The 23917-nt window shown below is 43.0% G+C and overlaps 1 long non-coding RNA gene across 2 annotated transcripts; it reads left to right on the plus strand.

Moving 5' to 3' along the window:
- The first annotated feature begins 12470 nt into the window (after positions 1-12470).
- LOC123148406 (uncharacterized) lies at positions 12471-16127 on the plus strand. Of its 2 annotated transcripts, XR_006473782.1 has the most exons (4): positions 12471-13115; positions 13257-13488; positions 14227-14413; positions 14820-16127. It is a non-coding gene; the product is annotated as an uncharacterized lncRNA (long non-coding RNA). The 2 variants fall into 2 exon arrangements; XR_006473781.1 differs by lacking the exon at positions 14820-16127 and having other exon boundaries at positions 14227-14653.
- The last annotated feature ends 7790 nt before the right edge of the window (positions 16128-23917 follow it).

Below are 23917 nucleotides of genomic sequence, written 5' to 3' on the forward strand. Positions count from 1 at the left end.
AAATCTTAATACTTTATTTAGCAGAAATTGGATATGATCACAAGATATGTGCATAATCTGAACAAGCAAGATGAGCAAGGAAAAGTAAACTACATAGGATGACAAGATGCAGTGCAACAACAGATTAAAGATTGCTCGAGATAATTACATCAGATCCCTAGACTCATGGTACATCACTTTGGCACTATGCATCGTAAACATGGAGAACCACATTCATCACAACTTTGCAGGGCAGGTTGACTGAAATATTATCATACAAAGAATGAAGTTAAAAGGTTTTCCCTAGAACATCTTTTGCACGTAGAAAAATGATAAGGTTAATCAATGTGTTCAGTTGTTGGATTTATAGAAGGTGGTATTACTTATGGATTCACATAATTATTATAGGTATTTCTGATCAAAATAAACTATCGTACAAGTGCAAATCATGGTGTAAAGTTTCATACAACATGTGGTTATTCATTCTGAAAAATATCCTGCAGTTATATTCACCCCCTGAACTTGCCAATCAAATTCCATGAAGTTTATAAGTTCAGTCAAAAAAATAGAGCAGAAACTGTGAAGATTGTCACCTCTAAACTTTACGGACAACAATCAGTTGACACCAAACACATGACAAAAGGATAAAAAATGCATCAAACAATTTTACTTCTGGGATCATACAAAGGAAACATGGATTGTAAGGCTCGTGCTATAAGCTTAAGTATCATGCCCATTAAGTACAATAGTAAGACGAACCCAGTGGCCACAAAAACAGGCAGGACCGCTTCAATCCCACATACCAAATGAACATGAAAAACTATTGATAGCAAACCAGCCACAGTAAACAGACAATAAGAAAACAGAAGGGTAAGTGGACTTATTCGTGATAGTGGAGGTAATCACACCTTCGTGTTATGAAGAATGAAGTTAAAAGGTTTGCCTATAAAAGCAAAGCAAGATCGGTCGAAAACCCTTGGACATCCTTTGCATGTAGAAAATTGAGGCAGTTAATCAATGTGTTCAGTTGTTGCAACATTATAGATGCAGATGGTATTACCTTTGAATTCACATAAATATAGGTCTATGTGGTAAAAAATGACAAAATCAACTACCAAACAAGTGCATGTCATATGTTGTAAAGTTTCATACAACATGTTGGTTATTCATTCTCAAAAATATCCTGCCGCTATCTTTAGCCCTTGAACTCGCCAATAAAATTCCATGAAGTTTATAAGTTTAGCCACAAAAAATGAAGAGGATAAATAAGCATCAACTGATTTTGCTTCTGGGATCATACAAAGGAAACATGGATTCTAAGGCTCATGCTATGAGCTTAAGCGTCATGGCGATTAAGTACAATAGTAGGACGAACCTCATAGCCACAAAAATAGGCAGGTCTGCGTCAATCCCCCATACCAAACAAACATGAAAATCTACGACAGCAAACCAGTCAGCAATCAGGCAATTACAAATCAACAGCATGCATATGCTTTTATTATTACACATACACACACAAAATCTTGCATCACCACATGACAAGATACCATGTATGTAGTGTGTAGTTAAAGCCATGAATGAGAGAATAGAAGGTAAGTGGACTTATTTGTGATAGTGAAGGTAATCACACCCTTAGTGTTATGAGTTCACAATGAGCCTCAAAAGCATCTGAGGTATAATCCAGATTGTGGCCAGGTTCCTGCAATAGAAGATATCTTAGACCTCCAAAAAGATTCAGATTTGGCATGAAACTGTACAACGTCAACACAGGCTAGTAACACATACTACTATTGCCAAAAGCTGCACAGGAACAAATTTTGATCTATACTCTTGCTCACAATGAGCCTGCTTAGTACATTGCCTATGATATATTTTCTATTTCAGCCAACTGGCCCTGCCAAGATTTGTGACCAATGTGATACCCCGAATCGAAGAGCAACATAACAGAGAGATTCAATAACATGAGTGGCATAAAAATAACACTAGGAGAATAGTAAAGAGAATTAAGTTAAAAGGTATGGCTATAATAGCAGAGCAAGATCCGTTTAAAACACTAGGACATCTTTGTTGGAAATATGCCCTAGAGGCAATAATAAATTAGTTATTATTATATTTCCTTGTTCATGATAATCGTTTATTATCCATGCTATAATTGTATTGATAGGAAACTCAGATACATGTGTGGATACATAGACAACACCATGTCCCTAGTAAGCCTCTAGTTGACTAGCTCGTTGATCAATAGATGGTTACGGTTTCCTGACCATGGACATTGAATGTCATTGATAACGGGATCACATCATTAGGAGAATGATGTGATGGACAAGACCCAATCCTAAGCATAGCACTAGATCGTGTAGTTCGTATGCTAAAGCTTTTCTAATGTCAAGTATCATTTCCTTAGACCATGAGATTGTGCAACTCCCGGATACCGTAGGAGTGCTTTGGGTGTGCCAAACGTCACAACGTAACTGGGTGACTATAAAGGTCCATTACAGGTATCTCCGAAAGTGTCTGTTGGGTTGGCATGAATCGAGACTGGGATTTGTCACTCCGTGTAAGCGGAGAGGTATCTCTGGGCCCACTCGGTAGGACATCATCAGAATGTGCACAATGTGATCAAGGAGTTGATCACGGGATGATGTGTTACGGAACGAGTAAAGAGACTTGCCGGTAACGAGATTGAACAAGGTATAGGGATACCGACGATCGAATCTCGGGCAAGTATCATACCGCTAGACAAAGGGAATTGTATACGGGATTGATTAAGTCCTTGACATCGTGGTTCATCCGATGAGATCATCGTGGAACATGTGGGAGCCAACATGGGTATCCAGATCCCGCTGTTGGTTATTGACCGGAGAACGTCTCGGTCATGTCTGCATGTCTCCCGAACCCGTAGGGTCTACACACTTAAGGTTCGATGACGCTAGGGTTATAAAGGAAGTTTGTATGTGGTTACCGAATGTTGTTCGGAGTCCCGGATGAGATCCCGGACGTCACGAGGAGTTCCGGAATGGTCCGGAGGTAAAGATTTATATATGGGAAGTCCTGTTTTGGTCACCGGAAGAGTTTCGGGGTTTATCGGTAATGTACCGGGACCACCGGGAGGGTCCCGGGGATCCACCAAGTGGGGCCACCTGCCCCAGAGGTTTGCATGGGCCAAGGGTGGTGAGGGATCAGCCCCTAAGTGGGCTGGTGCGCCTCCCACAAAGCCCAAGGGGCAGCTAGGAGGAAAAAAGGGGGAAACCCTAGGCTTAGATGGGCCTAAGGCCCACCCTAGGGGGCGCCTCCCTCTCTCCCCCTCTTGGCCGCCCCCTTGCTCCCCATCTAGGGCTGCCGCCCCCCTAGGGGTGGGAACCCTAGAGGGGGTGCAACCCCTCCCCTTCCCCTATATATATGAGGCCTAGGGCTGCCCATAAGACACACGATTCGATCTCTCGTTGGTGCAGCCCTGCATCCCTCTCTTCCTCCTCTTCTGTGGTGCTTGGCGAAGCCCTGCAGGATTGCCACGCTCCTCCATCACCACCACGCCGTTGTGCTGCTGCTGGACGGAGTCTTCCTCAACCTCTCCCTCTCTCCTTGCTGGATCAAGGCATGGGAGACGTCTTCGGGTTGTACGTGTGTTGAACGCGGAGGTGCCGTCCGTTCGGCACTTGGTCATCGGTGATTTGGATCACGACGAGTACGACTCCATCAACCCCGTTCACTTGAATGCTTCCGCTTAGCGATCTACAAGGGTATGTAGATGCAATCTCCTTCCCCTCGTTGCTAGTCTCTCCATAGATAGATCTTGGTGACACGTAGGAAAATTTTGAATTTCTGCTACGTTCCCCAATAGTGGCATCATGAGCTAGGTTTATGCGTAGATTCTATGCATGAGTAGAACACAAAGTAGTTGTGGGCGTTGATTTTGTTCAATATGCTTGCCGTTACTAGTCTTATCTTGATTCGGCGGCATCGTGGGATGAAGCGGCCCGGACCGACCTTACACGTACTCTTACGTGAGACCGGTTCCACCGAATGACATGCACTAGTTGCATAAGGTGGCTGGCGGGTGTCTGTCTCTCCCACTTTAGTCGGATCGGATTCGATGAAAAGGGTCCTTATGAAGGGTAAATAGCAATTGGCATATCACGTTGTGGTCTTTGCGTAGGTAAGAAACGTTCTTGCTAGAAACCCATAGCAGCCACGTAAAACATGCAAACAACAATTAGAGGACATCTAACTTGTTTTTGCAGGGTATGCTATGTGATGTGATATGGCCAAAGGATGTGATGAATGATATATGTGATGTATGAGATTGATCATGTTCTTGTAATAGGAATCACGACTTGCATGTCGATGAGTATGACAACCGGCAGGAGCCATAGGAGTTGTCTTTATTTATTTATGACCTGCGTGTCAACTTAAACGTCATGTAATTACTTTACTTTATTGCTAAAGCGTTAGCCATGGTAGTAGAAGTAATAGATGACGTGACAACTTCATGAGGACACGATGATGGAGATCATGATGATGGAGATCACGATGATGGAGATCATGGTGTCATGCCGGTGACAAGATGATCATGGAGCCCCGAAGATGGAGATCAAAAGGAGCACTATGATATTGGCCATATCATGTCACTATTTGATTGCATGTGATGTTTATCATGTTTATACATCTTATTTGCTTAGAACGACGGTAGTAAATAAGATGATCCCTCATTAAAATTTCAAGAAAGTGTTCCCCCTAACTGTGCACCGTTGCGACAGTTCGTTGTTTCAATGCACCACGTGATGATCGGGTGTTTGATTCAGACGTTTACATACAACGGGTGTAAGACAGATTTACACATGCAAACACTTAGGTTGACTTGACGAGCCTAGCATGTACAGACATGGCCTCGGAACACAAAAGACCGAAAGGTCGAGCATGAGTCGTATAGAAGATACGATCAGCATGAAGATGTTCACCGATGTTGACTAGTCCGTCTCACGTGATGATCGGACACGGCCTAGTTGACTCGGATCATGTAATCACTTAGATGACTAGAGGGATGTCTATCTGAGTGGGAGTTCATAAGATGAACTTGTTTATCCTGAACATAGTCAAAAGGATTTTGCAAATTATGTCGTAGCTCGCGCTCCAGTTCTACTGTTTAGATATATTCCTAGAGAAAATTTAGTTGAAAGTTGATAGTAGCAATTATGCGGGCTAGGTCCGTAAACTGAGGATTGTCCTCATTGCTTCATAGAAGGCTTATGTCCTTAATGCACCCTCAGTGTGCTGAACCTCGAACGTTGCCTGTAGATGTTGCGAACATCTGACATACACATTTTGATAACTACGTGATAGTTCAGTTAAACGGTTTAGAGTTGAGGCACCAAAGACGTTTTGAAACGTCGCGAAACATATGAGATGTTTCGAGGGCTGAAATTGGGATTTCAGGCTCGTGCCCACATCAAGAGGTATAAGACCTCCGACGATTTTCTTAACCTACAAACTAAGGGAGAAAAGCTCAATTGTTGAGCTTGTGCTCAGATTGTCTGAGTACAACAATCATTTGAATCGAGTGGGAGTTGATCTTCCAGATGAGATAGTGATGTTTCTCCGAAGTCATTACCACCAAGCTGCTAGAGCTTCATGATGAACTATAATATGTCGGGGACATATATGATGATCCTTGAGATATTTGCGATGTTTGACACCACAAAAGTAGAAATCAAGAAGGAGCATCAATTGTTGATGGTTGATGAAACCACTAGTATCAAGAAGGGCAAGGGCAAGAAGGGATACTTCATGAAACGGCAATTCAGCTGCTGCTCTAGTGAAGAAACCCAAGGTTGAACCCAAACCCAAGACTAAGTGCTTCTATAATAAGGGGAATAGCCACTGGAGCGGAATTACCCTAGATACTTGGTAGATTAGAAGGCTGGCAAGGTCGATAGAAGTATATTGGATATACATTGCGTTGATGTGTACTTTACTAGTACTCTTAGTAGCACCAGGGTATTAGATACCGGTTCGGTTGCTAAGTGTTAGTAACTCGAAATAAAAGCTACGAAATAAACGGAGATTAGCTAAAGGTGAGCTGACGATATGTGTTGGAAGTGTTTCCAATGTTGATATGATCAAGCATCGCACGCTCCCTCTACCATCGAGATTGGTGTTTGCGTTGAGCATAGACATGATTGGATTATGCCTATCACAATACGGTTATTCATTTAAGGAGAATAACGGTTACACTGTTTATTTGAATAATACCTTCAATGGTCTTGCACCTAAAATGAATGGTTCATTGAATCTCGATCGTAGTGATACACATGTTCATGCCAAAAGATAGTAATGATAGTACCACCTACTTGTGGCACTGCCACTTAAGTCATATCGGTATAAAACGCATGAAGAAGCTCCATGTTGATGGATCTTTGGGCTCACTCGTTTTTGAAAAGTTTGAGACATGCGAACCATGTCTATTGGTGTATATGCATGAAGAAACTCCATGCAAATGGACCTTTTGGACTCACTTGATTTTGAATCACTTGAGACATGCAAATCATACCACATGGGCAAAATGATTGAAAGCCTCTTTTTTAGTAAAATGGAACTAGAAAGCAACTTGTTGGAAGTAATACATTTTGATGTGTGCAGTCCAATGAGTGCTGAGGCATGTAGTGGATATCGTTATGTTCTTACTTCACAGATGATTTGAGTAAATGTTGAGTATATTTACTTGATGAATCACGAGTCTGAATTATTGAAAGGTTCAAGTAATTTCAGGGTGAAGTTGAAAGATCGTCGTGACAAGAGGATAAAAGATCTATGATATGATCATAGAGATGAATATCTGAATTACGAGTTTGGCACAGAATTAAGACATTGTGGAAATTGTTTCACAACTAATACAGCCTGGAACACCATAGTGTGATGGTGTGTCCGAACATCATAACTGCACCCTATTGGATATGATGCATACCATGATGTCTCTTATCGAATTACCACGATAGTTTATGGGTTAGGCATTAGAGACAATCACATTCACTTTAAAAGGGGCACCACGTAATTCTGATGAGATGACACCGTATGAACTATGGTTTAGAGAAACCTAAGTGTCATTTCTTAAAAGTTTGGGGCTGCGACACTTATGTGGAAAAGTTTCAGGCTGATAAGCTCAAACCCAAAGCGGATAAATGCATCTTCATAGGACACCCAAAACAGTTGGGTATACCTCCTGTCTCAGATCCGAAAGCAATTGTTTCTGGAATCGGGTCCTTTCTCGAGGAAAAGTTTCTCTCGAAAGAATTGAGTGGGAGGATGGTGGAGACTTGATGAGGTTATTGAACCGTCTCTTCAACTAGTGTGTGGCAAGGCACAGGAAGTTGTTCCTGTGGCACCTACACCAATTGAAGTGGAAGCTTATGATATTGATCATGAGACTTCGAATCAAGCCACTCCCAAACCTCGTAGGATGACAAGGATGCGTACTACTTCAGAGTGGTACGTAATCCTTTCTTGGAAGTCATGTTGCTAGACAACAATGAACCTACGAGCTATGGAGAAGCGATGGTGGGCCTGGATTCTGATAAATGGCTCAAGGTCATAAAATCCGAGAGAGTATCCATGTATGAAAATGAAGTGTAGACTTTGGAAGAACTACTTGATGGTCGTAAGGCTATTAGGTACAGATGGATTTTAAAAGGAAGACGGACGATGATGGTAAATGTCACCATTAAGAAAGCCCGACTTGTCGTTAAGATGTTTTCTGACAAGTTCAAGGAGTTGACTATGGTGAGACTTTCTCACTCGTAGCGATGCTAAGAGTCTGTTGGAATTATATTAGCGGTTACTGCATTATTTATGAAATCTTGCAGATAGGATGTCAAAACATTGTTTCCTCGACGATTTTCTTGAGGAAAGGTTGTATGTGATACAACCGGAAGGTTTTGTCAATCCCGAAAGATGCTAATAAGTATGCAAAGCTCCAGCAATCCTTCTAAGGACTGGAGTAAGCATCTCGGAGTTGGAATGTATGCTTTGATGATGATCAAAGATTTTGGGTTGTACAAAGTTTATGAGAAACTTGTATTTCCAAAGAAGTGAGTGGGAGCACTATAGAATTTCTGATGAGTATATGTTGTTGACATATTGTTGATCAGAATGACGTAGAATTTCTGGAAAGCATATAGGGTTATTTGGAAAGTGTTTTTCAATAGAAAGCCTGGATTAAGCTACTTGAACATTGAGCATCAAGATCTATAAGGATAGATCAAAACGCTTAATGGTACTTTCAAATGAGCACATACCTTGACATGATCTTGAAGGTGTTCAAGATGGATCAGTCAAAGAAGGAGTTCTTGCCTGAGTTGTAAGGTATGAAGTTAAGACTTAAAGCTCGACCACGGCAGAATAGAGAGAAAGGACGAAGGTCGTCCCCTATGCTTAAGACGTAGGCTCTTCAGTATGCTATGCTGTGTACCGCACCTGAAGTGTGCCTTGCCATGAGTCAGTCAAGGGGTACAAGAGTGATCCAAGAATGGATCACAGGACAGCGGTCAAAGTTATCCTTAGTAACTAGTGGACTAAGGAATTTTCTCGATTATGGAGGTGGTAAAAGAGTTCGTCGTAAAGGGTTACGTCGATGCAAGCTTAACACCTATCCGGATAGCTCTGAGTAGAGATACCGGATACGTATAATGGAGCAACAATTTAGAATAGCTCCAAGTAGAACAGTTATTTGGAATAGCTCCAAATAGAGCGTGGTAGCTGCATCTAGGAGATGACATAGAGATTTGTAAAGCACACACGGATCTGAAAGGTCCAGACCCGTTGACTATAACCTCTCTCACAAGCAACATGATCAAACCCAGAACTCATTGAGTGCTAATCACATAGTGATGTGAACTAGATTATTGACTCTAGTAAACTCTTTGGATGTTGGTTACATGGCGATGTGACCTATGAGTGTTAATCACATGGCGATGTGAACTAGATTACTGACTCTAGTGCAAGTGGGAGACTGTTGGAAATATGCCCTAGAGGCAATAATAAATTAGTTATTATTATATTTCCTTGTTCATGATAATCATTTATTATCCATGCTATAATTATATTGATAGGAAACTCAGATACATGTGTGGATACATAGACAACACCATGTCCCTAGTAAGCCTCTAGTTGACTAGCTCGTTGATCAATAGATGGTTACGGTTTCCTGACCATGGACATTGAATGTCATTGATAACGGGATCACATCATTAGGAGAATGATGTGATGGACAAGACCCAATCCTAAGCATAGCACTAGATCGTGTAGTTCGTATGCTAAAGCTTTTCTAATGTCAAGTATCATTTCCTTAGACCATGAGATTGTGCAACTCCCGGATACCGTAGGAGTGCTTTGGGTGTGCCAAACGTCACAACGTAACTGGGTGACTATAAAGGTGCATTACAGGTATCTCCGAAAGTGTCTGTTGGGTTGGCACGAATCGAGACTGGGATTTGTCACTCCGTGTAAGCGGAGAGGTATCTCTGGGCCCACTCGGTAGGACATCATCATAATGTGCACAATGTGATCAAGGAGTTGATCACGGGATGATGTGTTACGGAACGAGTAAAGAGACTTGCCGGTAACGAGATTGAACAAGGTATAGGGATACCGACGATCGAATCTCGGGCAAGTACAATACCGCTAGACAAAGGGAATTGTATACGGGATTGATTAAGTCCTTGACATCGTGGTTCATCCGATGAGATCATCGTGGAACATGTGGGAGCCAACATGGGTATCCAGATCCCGCTATTGGTTATTGACCGGAGAACGTCTCGGTCATGTCTGCATGTCTCCCGAACCCGTAGGGTCTACACACTTAAGGTTCGATGACGCTAGGGTTATAAAGGAAGTTTGTATGTGGTTACCGAATGTTGTTCGGAGTCCCGGATGAGATCCCGGATGTCACGAGGAGTTCCGGAATGGTCCGGAGGTAAAGATTTATATATGGGAAGTCCTGTTTTGGTCACCGGAAGAGTTTCGGGGTTTATCGGTAATGTACCGGGACCACCGGGAGGGTTCCGGGGGTCCACCAAGTGGGGCCACCTGCCCCGGAGGTTTGCATGGGCCAAGGGTGGTGAGGGATCAGCCCCTAAGTGGGCTGGTGCGCCTCCCACAAAGCCCAAGGGGCAGCTAGGAGGAAAAAAAGGGGGAAACCCTAGGCTTAGATGGGCCTAAGGCCCACCCTAGGGGGCGCCTCCCTCTTTCCCCCTCTTGGCCGCCCCCTTGCTCCCCATCTAGGGCTGCCTCCCCCCTAGGGGTGGGAACCCTAGAGGGGGCGCAGCCCCTCCCCTTCCCCTATATATATGAGGCCTAGGGCTGCCCATAAGACACACGATTCGATCTCTCGTTGGTGCAGCCCTGCATCCCTCTCTTCCTCCTCTTGTGTGGTGCTTGGCGAAGCCCTGCAGGATTGCCACGCTCCTTCATCACCACCACGCCGTTGTGCTGCTGCTGGACGGAGTCTTCCTCAACCTCTCCCTCTCTCCTTGCTGGATCAAGGCATGGGAGACGTCTTCGGGCTGTACGTGTGTTGAACGCGGAGGTGCCGTCCGTTCGGCACTTGGTCATCGGTGATTTGGATCACGACGAGTACGACTCCATCAACCCCGTTCACTTGAACGCTTCCGCTTAGCGATCTACAAGGGTATGTAGATGCACTCTCCTTCCCCTTGTTGCTAGTCTCTCCATAGATAGATCTTGATGACACGTAGGAAAATTTTGAATTTCTGCTATGTTCCCCAACAATCTTTTCCATGTAGAAAAACGAGGGAGTAAATCGATGTGTTTATTTGTTGCAAAATTATAGATACAGATGGCATCACTTATGAATTCACATAAATATAGGTCTTTGTGGTCAAAATGACAAGATCAACTACCATACAAGTGCATGTCATGGTGTAAAGTTTCATTCAACATTTGGCTATTCATTCTGAAAATATCTTTCAGCTATCTTCACCCCTTGAACATGGCAATGTAATTCCATAAAGGTTTATAAGTGCAGCCACAAACATAGAGCAGCAACTATGAAGATTGACACCTATAAACTTATAGGACAACAAACAAGCATGACAAAATGATAAAGAATGACTGACTCTACTTCTGGGATCATACTCCCTCCGTCCACGAACAAGTGTACATCTACCTTTTGTCCTAAGTCAAAGTTTTCAAAATTTGACCAACTTTATAGAAAAGAGCAGTGACATATATGACATCAAATTGGTATATTATGAAAGTACATTTCAAAACGGATCTAGTGATACTAATTTAGTGCCATAAATGCTGCTACTTTTCCCTATAAAGTTGGTCAAAATTTGAAAACTTTGACTTAAGACAAAAGCTAGAACTACACTTATTCGCGGACAGAGGGAGTAGGAAGGAAACATGGATTGTAAGACTCGGGCTATGAGCTTAAGTATCATGGCGATTAAGTACAATGGTAAGGCGAACCCTGTAGCCACAAAAATAGGCAGGACTGCATCAATCCCACGTACCAAATAAACAAGAAAAACTATGACAGCAAACCAGTCAACAATCAGGCAATAACAAATCAACAACATGCATGTGCTTTTGTTACAAACAAACACACACACACACACAAAAGAAACCCTTGCATCACCACATGACAAGATAACACCATGTATTTAGTTCGTATGAATGAGAAAACAGGAGGAAGTGGACTTATTAGTGATAGTGGAGGTAATCACACCTTAGTGTTATGACTTCAGATTGAGCTTCACCAGCTTCTGAGCTATCATCCAGATTGTGGCCAGGCTCATGTAAATGTTCTGCAGTAGAACCTATCTTAGACCTCCAAAAAGAATCAGATTTGGCATTAACTTATAGAAAGTCAATACAGACTAGTAACACATTCAGACATACTACTATTGCCAACAGCAGCACGATAGTATAACTTTGCTCATAAAGAGCCTCACTTGTCAGATATCCTGCCTGCAACTGCAATTTTCAAACAGTTAAACCAAGGATAATTATGAATCTAATGCCAGCATTTCCTAGGATGCAATCCTAAAACAGTTAAACCAACCAGCCGTGCCACGATCTGTGATGATTGCGAACCCGGAATTGAAGAGCAACGTAAGAGAGGGATTCAATAACATGAGTGGCACACAAATAACACTAGGAGAATAGTAAAAAGAATGAAGTTAAAAGATTTGGCTATAATAGCAGAGCAAGATCTGTTGAAAACCCTCGGGCATCATTTGCATGTAGAAAAATGAGGCAGTAAATTGATGTGTTCAGTAGTTGCCAAATTATAGATGCAGATGGCATTACCTTTGAATTCATATAAATATAGGTCTACTATCTCTACTCCCATAAAAATGAGAGTTGGTGATGATGGTGTGTCTGCCTTGGTGCAATCTATACCGTTCGATCTGGTATCTGAGGCTGGGATTGAGACTTTGTGCCATCATCTGAACAAGAGCACGGATAGCATGGAGGTTTCTCTCGCCAAGCAGATTCTTCGAGAACCCTCTCCACAATTCCTCGCTGCCGGCCCCTACCCTCTCTTTCCTAGCGTCTTTTCCCGGCGACCGCCGGAGTTGAGTTGGGCGAGGGTCCCGTCTCCTGTATAGCTGTATTTGTAGTTAAGGTCTTGATAAATCTGATTTGGGTTGAGCTTTCCCCGGCGTCTCTCCTTCCAGATCTGGCCGTGCAGACCGTCGGAGAGGGAGACATGGCGGCGGTTGCTTCCTTGTCCAAGTTCCTCACTCTCCTGTCTTTCTACTCCCCATGAGAACTATCACCCCAAAACTGAGATGAGCCCATCCCCCGCACGATCGGGCGCGATCCTTCGTTTCCTCTATGCCGCATCATCCTACGGGGAAAGATGGCCGTGTTCGTCCAGGCCAGCGATCCCGGCCACCCGGCAGGAGGTCTAGGTTGCCTTTGCCGATGCATCAAGCTGCGGGCGCTCCGCTGGCGCGGCGTGCCCAATGCAGGTGTACGCCGGGTATTCCCGTGTTTATCCGATGGCAGCGCAATCACCGGCACAGCGCGTCGCATTGTCTTCCTCAACGATTGCCACGGCGCTGCTGTCGTATTCGACCTCCTCACTTCGCCGCTGTGATTCTATCCGCTGGGAGGTACGTGCACATTTATTTCATCCCCAATTTTGCATGCGTATGAGATTTGCTTATTTGATGAACTTCGGTCCTGCAGTAGTTTAATCAGCTCATCTTAGAGATATAGGCTAATCCCTAGCTTAACAATTTATAATTTATCAGGCCAATTACCTGATGGGAGACAACCAGACGGGGAGAACGATTGCTTGAAGAGCCTTAGGCAGTCTGCTCTCACAAGGAAATGCAAAGGTAATTTCACAAGAGAAGTGGTGATGGCGAGGCTCTGCCACTGCAACCTTGTTCGCCTCCTTGCGTACTGCAATGAAGGCGACGAGTGGATATCCACTCATCTATGGCTACATGTTCAACAACATCATGGATCTCTACATATTTGGTACATATACTTGTATATTTTTTTTCTTGCCTATGATCAGAATTTGGATCACAGTAGACAATCAGGTTCTCTTCTATGATTGTTGGTTATTGTTTTCATGTAGTCCAATACATAAGTACAGCTCATAGCTGCATGGTTAGAATTCAGAGAAAATGTACATAAAGTTCCAGATAATAGAATTGCAAACTTGGACAATACCTTTAGAGGAAATTTGTATGCTGGACATGCTTGACCATGTCAAAGATCATGCATGAGTAATTATATCCTCGGGTTATTCGTATTATCTGCAAAGTGAGCTTCAAAATTTTGTAAACTAGCATTTTCAATAGTTCAGAGCTACTACTTCACTGTCAGTATTTAGGTGGATGGTCTCTGTTTTAAATTCATGATACAAGTAATGCACTTCGTCAAGTTTTATTTATCTGTGTCCTTGGTTCCAATAGCTATATAATTTCTTCGCAAGCACCCAAGTACGGCAACTCTATTGCCGTTCATGCTTGGCCTATGCCCTACAGAGAGGAACTAGTATTTGCCTCTTTGTGTCAGAATGTAGTTGTGTCGCATGCCTCTTGTATCATTTTCATCGTTGATAGATGCATTACCAAAATATCATTGCAAAATTTTGTGGTTGCAGTATTTGTCTTGTTAATTTTGCATTCCTCTCTTTTCTCATAAAGTGTTAATTCTGTGTTAGTTATATCTTATGTTTTCTATGTTCATTGCTTCTGTTGACTTCAGATTGTGCATATGTGGAGAAGCATGTATGATTGCCCTCAGGTTTAGAACATATTGCATAACAAGCCATTCTCCTTGGCAACCGACCTAGAAGTGAGGTCACAATTGACACCCCTTGTCGTCCAACTTCCGGCACCTGAAGTCTCTGTGCGACAAAATTATGCTTGCCATCTGATCACCTTGCCGCATGGTATGTTCATGGGACAGAGAATATGAGATGCAGCTCCCCAATGTTTTCACTTCTCCACTCAAAATTTTCAGGCCACAACCTGAATATTTGTTTCCTTGTTGTCTGTCATCAGCATTTTTCTTTGCAGAAACCTGGTTAAGGAAGTTACCAGTAGTCCAGTACTAATATTTTCGTATGTATGTACTTGTGCACTCACCCCTTTTATATACATATATGGTTCAAAAAGCATCTTTTACTTTATTTTTTGTTTATTTGCTCAGTACAAAATGTAGTGCAGTCTATGCTTTTTTTCCTTGGTCTAAATATACCACAGATCCTCTACAGGCTCCTTATTTTTTTTCCTTTGTGTAAATATACTACAGACCGTTTATATATATGCAGTACTGATTGTCTAATGTCCTTCTAGGTGAGAAGATAGATTAAGTTGGAGTTCGAGAGCTAATATTGTTGGCACAAATGTTTTGAGCAAACAACTAAAAGAAGGGTATACTATGCTTTGCAGATGGAAAATGATTCCACGGCCTCATATATGCCTATGGTATATGTAAGGGTGAATTCCATATATGCCACTCAAAACTTGCCCGTGCCCTCATCTGCCATTGGAAATTTCCCTCTCCCAAATATGCCATTGAAAATTTGCACCATGTACAGGTATGCCACTATGGCCAGTTTGACCGTTAGTTGACTGTCAAGTGGCATGTGAAAAGACGACTTTGCCCCTGGTACTGTAGCGGTGATATACTGTAGCATTCCCAATCTCAAATTGCGGGGCGGACGTACTGTAGCGACGATATACTGTAGCATACGAACAGATTTGAAATTCGAACAATTTTTTTGAATTTCAAAATAAATCTCCGTAATTTCAAATTCTGAATTCCTAACACTTTTTTTGAAAAAATTGTTTGCAATTTAAAAAACTGATTTTTTTTAAAGTGGACGCTACAGTATGTTTGCCCGCAATTTCAAAAGTGACCAAACTTGTTCGGAATGCTACAGTGTATTGTCGCTACAGTACCAGGGCAAAATCGTCTTTCCAAGTGCTGCTTGACAGTCTACTAACGGTCAAACTGACCATAGTGGCATATCTGTATGCGGTGCAAATTTTCAATGGCATATATGGGAGAGGGAAATTTCCAATGGCAGATGGGTATACGGGCAAGTTTTGAGTGGCATATATGGAATTCACCCTATATGTAACTAAGCATGAATCATTTTTTTTTCTCTTCATGGTGCTATTGCATGCAGCATGCTTGTGCATATTTATCACAGTATCCAGTTAAACACTTCTACTTCATTCTTGTTTGTTCTTGAAAGTGTGCTCAAGCAACAGTAAGTATGTTATTTGGATATATTAATTGTGTGGGCTGGAGGTGGAGCCTGTGTTAACCAAAAGCAGATTGGTATTGTAACACTTCCCAAATGTGTGTGGACGGATTTTCTATTTGTCACATGCTCTGTCCCCTCAATTTGGAGAGTAATGAGAAAGCTGGGTGGAGAGAACAACAAATCTTCGCCAAGGTAAAAATGGATAAGAAAATATTTGGCTTGACAAGGGGGTCATCGATCAAAAACCATAAGTTGCGTACACATCAACAATATAGCATCACTGTGATCAATGTTATGATACATCTTTTTTGTCCACTATATGCTCCTAAGTAAACAATGTCTACTTGATTATTTGTGATTCCGTAGCGTAGCACGGGCATCTTACTAGTGTGGTCAAAATGACATAATCAACAACTTACTCCATTCCTAGATACTCCTTTCGTCCGAAAAAGCTTGTCCCAAACTTGTCTCTCAAATGAATGTATCTAGCACTAACTTGGTGCTAGATACATCCATTTGAGGGGCAAGTTTTTCCGGACGGAGAGAGTATAAGTTTTTCTAGAGATTCCAATATAGACTACATACAGAGCAAAACGAGTGAATCTACAGTCTACACTGTAAAATATGTCTATTTACATCCATATGTAAATAATATTAAAATCTCTACAAAGACTTATATTTAGGAACGGATGGAGTACCATACAAGTGCATGTCCTGGTCTAGAGTTTGATACGACATGTGGCTATTCATTCTGAAAAATATCCTGCAGCTATCTTCAGCCCTTGAACTAGCCAATCAAATTCCATAAAGTTTATAAGTTCAGCCACAAACATAGAGCAGCAACTAACTATTAAGATTGACACATCTAAACTTTGTACGGAAAACAAACAGCTAGTAACACATACTACTGTTGCCAAACAGCAGCACATCAGTATAATTTTGCTCAAAAAGAGCCTCACTTGTCAAATATCCTTCCTGCAACTGCAATTTTCAAACAGTTAAACCAAGGACAATTATGACTTTACTGCAAGCATTTTCTAAGATGCAATTCTAAAACAGTTGGACCAACCAGCCCTGCCAAGATTAGTTACAATTGCGAACCCCGAATTGAAGAGCAACATAACAGAGGGATTCAATAACACGAGGGGCACATAAATAACACTAGGAGAATAGTAGCTTGCTGGGTTACAAAGGCAGAGGACACACTACATAGCTTACGATACAACATCATCATCAATTGCAGACATAAGCCTAAGACGCAGTACATCGCCAGGAGGAATCATACACTAATCCATAGCAGACATTAGATAGATAGATAGATAGATAAAGAGATAGAGAGATGTTGCTCAGTAGATCAAGCTTCTTCGTCGCTGTCGTGGTGGATGATGTCGTAGTGGTGGTCGGGGAGGTTGGCCCTTGGGTCGTCGTCGTTGAAGACGTCGACCTGGACGAAGGCGTAGCCGAGGCGCTTGAAGTCGGCGAGGACCCTCTCGTTCTCGTCGCGGTCGGCCTTGATGGCGTCCGTGACCTTGCGGAGCCTCTCCGGGAAGTTGGGCAGGGGACGGCGAGGCTTCTTGTCCCACTCGAGCAGCCACTTGATGTAGCTGTTCCGATGGTCCAACTTCACCGTCTTCTGCTTCTTGATAGGATACCCCTCCACATACAGGTCGAACCTCAACCACGGGTGGGATGCCGCACCACCAGCCGCCGCCGCCTTCTTTGCCGCCGCTGCCGCCTTGGCCTTGAGGTACGCGGCCGCCGCCGCCGACATCTCCGCCTTGGCCTTTTCTTTAGGCGCCGCCACCCTCTCCACCTTGGCCTTGTCCCTGGCGCCCGCCGCCGCCTTCCTAACCCTCTGCGTCCTGACCTCCACCCACTCCCACTCGCCCGATACTTCCTCCATCGCTCCCTCCCAAACCCTTGGCTTTCTTCGCTGGATGCTAGTGGTGGTGGCGGCGGCGGCTGTTCAAAGCGTTGGGACCGAGTGAGAAGGAGACCACGGTCTCGCGTATAAATAGCCTCGCGAACCCTAGAGTTTCTGCATCGGATCGGATCCTGTCGCCGTCTCGGGCTCGGGCTACACCCACGCGCCCGGTCTTTCTTTACTCTCCACTCAAGTTCCCTTGTTGGATGCGGATCCCATTCGCTAACGCATCCGGGTCCATATGATCGAACCTTCTCGAGGGCCCTGGAACTGATTTTGTGCAGGATTGATTGTGGGCCAAGAAACCCACTTTACAGGCTACCAAACCCTTGCTTCAGGATTGTGGGCCAAGAAACCTGGATCCAGCAACTTGGGCCATACCTATTGAAGCATGGCATTTATTGCAAACCAGATTTTTCCCCCTTTATTTTAGGGGGAGGGGATCAAAAGTGCCAGAGAATATCTAGTGCACCGGTGCTTATGGCGCTACCGGTGCACCGAACTTATGTTGCACATTTTAAAATATTCTGAAAATTCAGATAAAATAATTATTATCACATGGACATGGAGACAAAAATCATAGGTTGTCACAAAATTTGAAGTCAAAATTCAAATCATCACTCGAGAAACGAAAATGACAAGTTCAACACTTAATAGTACATAACATAAGTTGGGCTTTAGATTCGCCCCATTATCACATTGATGTCAAATTTGTCATTTTTGCATCTAAAGAAATGTTTCAAATTTTGCTACGAATACTTTTTGACAACATACAATGATGTTGTGTCACTGTTTTATTTTTTCTAGATTTTTAAAAATGTTCTACAACATCCGGTGCACCGGTAGCACCGGATACATTCCCTCAAAAGTGTTGGTTTCCGAATATGGAATGTCTAATGTTTTTTGCCTGGGGAATTAATCGAACTATAGTGAACAGAACGAGCAGGGCTTTCGATGAATCGATCTAATATCGGACAATCTTATTGGCAAGGGCTTCCCTAGATACCCAAAGTTTCATATCTGAAGCAAGTATTCAAGAAACTACTCGAGTTTTAGCAAAAGGTGCCCTACGAGGTCGCATTGATTGGTTGAAAGGCTTGGAAGAAAACGATTGGTCATAATAAGCTTCATGTAAGCCTTTGATGATCATCTTTGGGCATCATGTATAAAAGTCACATGTGAAATGACATCTTTAAAGCTATGAATGAATGTTCAACTAAGATACAAACATAACTCGTCATTCACACGCAAATGGTCAAATTGAAACAATAAAACCAACACTTGAAAATTATCTCATATGCATCCATTATTGAACCAAATAAATGGACTTCTTTGCTCTTCCCTTGTCATACAATTTGTACATTACTAGTTTAGACCACGCGGGGGTTGAAATCTTTTGACTGCAACGACCATGAGGCGGTGCTTCTGTCAGGGCCGGCCCTGGGTAGGGCCAGGAAGTGCGACGGCCTAGGGGCCAGCCTGATTAGGGCCCCGACCTCTGTGTGTATTTTAGTTTAAGTAGATAAAACAGTAGCTGATACAATCCTTAGCCGTCGTTTGTTCTCCCCTCGTCCATTTGTATATAACTAGTTTAGACCACGCAGGGGTTGAAATGTTTTGACTACAAGGACCATGAGGTGGTGCTTCGGTGACAACAGTTGTACTGTTGTTGCGGTGGCGCTGATGCTGTTTTGCAGCACCACTTTTGCTGCAAGGTAGTCATCATTAGTGCGTGTATAGCGAGCGAGCTGCAGCGGCATGGTCGTCGGCGACGGGGCAACGCTGCTGCAAGGTCGATGGTTGCGTCGTGTGTGCTTTTGAGAAGGCTGAGGAGAGCTGCAAGCACTACAACGAACGACTGCCACTTATGCGCATGGTGGTCGGCATTACCGCTGATGCACCCCCTATTTGCAACAGGTCTGGTGGTGTTGCTTTGAAACACCGCAATTGCTGCAGAGAGGAGGGACTGCTAGTGCTTTTAGGCAGGGGCACCGCTCACCATGCCGCTGCAAGGCAACGTCTCAAGGGTTCTTCGGGTGGGCGGTGGTATGCATGTGTTGCTATTATGGATCTTGTCGATTGGATGTTGCAACAAGAGACGACAACCGACGATGCTGATGATGAGTCCAAAATGCACGCTTCTCCTGCATCTGACATGATGCGTCAAGTGAGTATTTTGAATGTACTCACAAGCTCACAACAACTATAGCAATCGAGACAAACAAAAGCATGATGCGTCAACTAAGATACAAACATAAATTATCATTCACAGGCAAATGGTCAAATTGAAAGAGTAAAACCAACACGTGAAAATTATCTCATATGCATGACCATTATTGAACCAAATAAATGGACTTCTTGGCTCTTCCCTTGCCATACTATTTGTACATAACTAGTTTAGACCACGCGGGAGTTGAATTTTTTTTACTGCAACGACCATGAGGTGGTGCTTCTGTCAGGGCCTGCCCTGGATAGGGGTAGGAAGTGCCATAGCCTAGGGCCCATCCTGATTAGGGGCCCCGACCTCTGTGTGTATTTCAGCCAATCGTTCGTTTAATAAGTAGATAAAATAGTAGCTGATACAATCCTTAGCCGCCGTTTGTTCTCCCCTTGTACATTTGTATATAACTAGTTTAGACCACGCGGGGTTGACATGTTTTGACTACAAGGACCATGAGGCGGTGCTTCTGTGACAGCAGTTGTACGGTTGTTGCGGTGGCGCTGATGCTGTTTTGCAGCACCACTTCTGCTGCAAGGTCATCGTCACTAATGCATGTATAGCGAGCGAGCTGCGGCGGCATGGTCGTCGACGACGGGGCAACGCTGCTGCAAGGTCGATGGTTGCGTCGTGTGTGCTTTTGAGAAGGCTGAGGAGAAGTAGTAAATATCTTATATAGCATTATTATCGATTATATGGCCATAGTCTAAATGTACAAAACAATATTATTTTAATTAGTAATCTAAAATATCTTATATTTGTTTTTCTCACAAAAAATATCTTATATTTGTTGACAGGGGAAGTAGTAAATTATCATACCAAAATGTCCCTGCATATATGGCTATAACAAAATCCAAGATAAATATAATCACAAATAATTCAGTTTTTCTACAATTAGATTGCGTGATGGAAATCTAAATCTATATCTCTAAGTTCTCTATTGAGGGTAGAAATAGTACACACCATCCCATTGTATACTTCTGAAACCTTTTTCAAGAAACTAGAACAATGCCAGTGCGTTGCAAACGGGATATAAATCTTCTAGTACGTCGGCTTATGATTTGCTTGTCTATAATAATGCTATTGTGTAAATAAATGATCATCAATTTGTGCCCATGAATCTCTACTCCTAATGTAGTAGTTGGTAGGTCGTCTCGTCACTTCATCCTCCCTCCCCCCTGGCAGGATCGAAGGCCCCTCCCCCACCGTTTTTTCTAGCGCACTTTCCATATATAATTGATACAAGAAAACATCAATAAACAACCAGCGATACTGTCCATATAATCGATAAAACAAAACATCAATCCCCACCGAGTTTTCCAGCGCATGTTCCATATAATCGATAAAAGAAAACATCAATTACCGATCAACACCAGTCAGTGATACTCTCCATGTAATCGATAAAAGAAAACATCAATCAAACAAGCATATAAAAGATATTGAACAAGCATATAAAAGATACACCACCAATCAGCACTGATCAGCCCCAATCAAGACTTTCCATAGTTTTTTCATACAAAACTTTCTCCTGGACGAACAATCAAGACTTTCCATGTAAAAAACTTTCTCCTGGACGACACAATTCAAAATTTTCTTCTGGGCGGACGACGAGCTCTCTTGTGTGGGATGAGCACAAACAACAGGAATTTGACCTGCATGTGTTGCTGTTTGTAACCATCAATGATTGGCCTGCTCTCAGTAACCTTTCATGACAGACAAATAAGGGATACCACGCATGCATGCACTATTTAGATGACACCGAAAGTATATACCTGGACAAATGTAGGAAGAATGTGTACTTGGGGCATCGTCGATTTCTTCCGACCAACCATCAATGTCGAAAAAAAGGGAAGCATTTCAAAGGCGAGGCAGATCACCGGAAGAAGTCCGCCATCCGTACCGATGATCACATACTTGCTATGGTCAATGATTTACAAGTAATCTTTGCAAAGGGTCCCGACGGACTATCTGTTCTGAATGACGCTGAGGGACGCACACCCATGTGGAAGAAGAAATCTATATTTTGGGACCTACCCTACTGGAAAGACCTAGAGGTCCGCTCTTCAATCGACGTGATACACGTGACGAAGAACCTTTGCGTGAACCTGCTAGGCTTCTTGGGCGTGTATGGGAAGACAAAAGATACACCGGAGGCACGGGAGGACCAGCAACGTGTGCACGAAAAAGACGGCATGCCTCCAAAGCAGTATGAACGTCCTGCCAGCTACGCTCTTACCAAAGAAGAGAAGGAAATCTTCTTTGAATGCCTGCACAGTATGAAGCTCCCGTTTGGCTTCTCGTCGAATATAAAGGGAATAATAAATATGGCAGAGAAAAAGTTTCAGAACCTAAAGTCTCATGACTGCCACATGATTATGACGCAACTACTTCCGGTTGCATTGAGGGGGCTCCTACCGGAAAAAGTTTGATTAGCCATTGTAAAGCTATGTGCATTCCTTAATGCAATCTCTCAGAGGTGATCAATCCAGAAATCCTACCAAGGTTAAGGAGTGATGTGGCGCAATGTCTTGTCAGTTTCGAGTTGGTTTTCCCACCATCCTTCTTCAATATCATGACACACGTCCTAGTTCATCTGGTTGACGAGATTGTCGTTCTGGGCCCTGTATTTCTACACAATATGTTTCCCTTTGAGAGGTTCATGGGAGTCCTAAAGAAATATGTCCGTGACCGCGCTAGGCCAGAAGGAAGCATCTCCATGGGCCATCAAACAGAGGATGTCATTGGGTTTTGTGTTGACTTCATTCCTGACCTTAAGAAGATTGGTCTCCCTCAATCGCGATACGAGGGGAGACTAACTGAAAAGGCACGCTAGGAGGGTACTCAATAATATGTAAGGACGGGCATTCTTGGTCTCAAGCACACTACACAGTTCTACAGAACTCTACCTTGGTGACCGCGTATGTCGATGAACACAAGAACATTCTACGCTTCAAACACCCGGAGCAGTGTGACGACTAGATTACATGTGAACACATCAGGGCTTTCGGTAGTTGGTTGCAAACACGTCTCAGAGGTGACAACATTGATTCTGATGAGTTGTACTCGTTGGCGAGGGGACCATCTTCGACTATATTGACTTACAAAGGGTATGAGATAAATGGGAATACATTTTACACGATCGCCCAAGATCAAAAGAGCACCAACCAAAACAACGGTGTCCACTTTGATGCAGCAACCAAGAGGGGAACAGACACATATTATGGTTACATAGTGGACATATGGGAACTTGACTACGGACATGATTTTAAGGTCCTTTGTTTCAGTGCAAATGGGTCAATCTGTCAGGAGGCGGGGTACAGGTAGACCCATAGTACGGAATGACAACAGTGGATCTGAACATTCTTGGGTACACAGACGGACCATTCATCCTAGCCAATGATGTGGCACAGGTTTTCTATATGAAGGGCATGTCTACCAAACCGAGAAAAAGAAAAGATAAGGAAGCGAATACATTATACGATGAGCCAAAGCGCCACATAGTTCTGTCAGGAAAAAGAGACATCGTGGGATTGGAGGGCAAGACAAACATGTCTGAAGATTATCAAAAGCTTCATGAAATTCCTCCCTTCAAAGTCAAGGCTGACCGAAGCACCCTGTTAAACGATGAAGATTATCCATGGTTACGGCGCAATAAGCAAAGGACACAAGCGAAGAAAAAGTAAAGACTTCCTCTCCACAACTATTATGATGATGCCTTTGATCTAGAATATCACTGCAGTTACATGTGAAGAAATGAAATGCCTTTTGTAACAGATGAGCTTCCATATGAAACCCTGATGCTTCGAAAGAGATTGTCCATTTTGTACATGAAGTGTATCAAGTTTTTGCCATAACCCTCTCAACTTTATAGCACATGCTATGTGGGTGAAATGATGATACCATGCCAACTTTCAACCTTTTCAGAGTTCATTTGTAGTGCTTTTCAATTCAAGGTCATATAACTCAAAAAATCAGTAAATGCATGAAAAATAACAAATGAAGTCGGAAAGGGTTGAAAATTAATGTTGTGGCTTTG

This window comes from Triticum aestivum, chromosome 7A (genome assembly GCF_018294505.1).
Source record: "Triticum aestivum cultivar Chinese Spring chromosome 7A, IWGSC CS RefSeq v2.1, whole genome shotgun sequence".
NCBI classification, from domain to species: Eukaryota; Viridiplantae; Streptophyta; class Magnoliopsida; order Poales; family Poaceae; genus Triticum; species Triticum aestivum.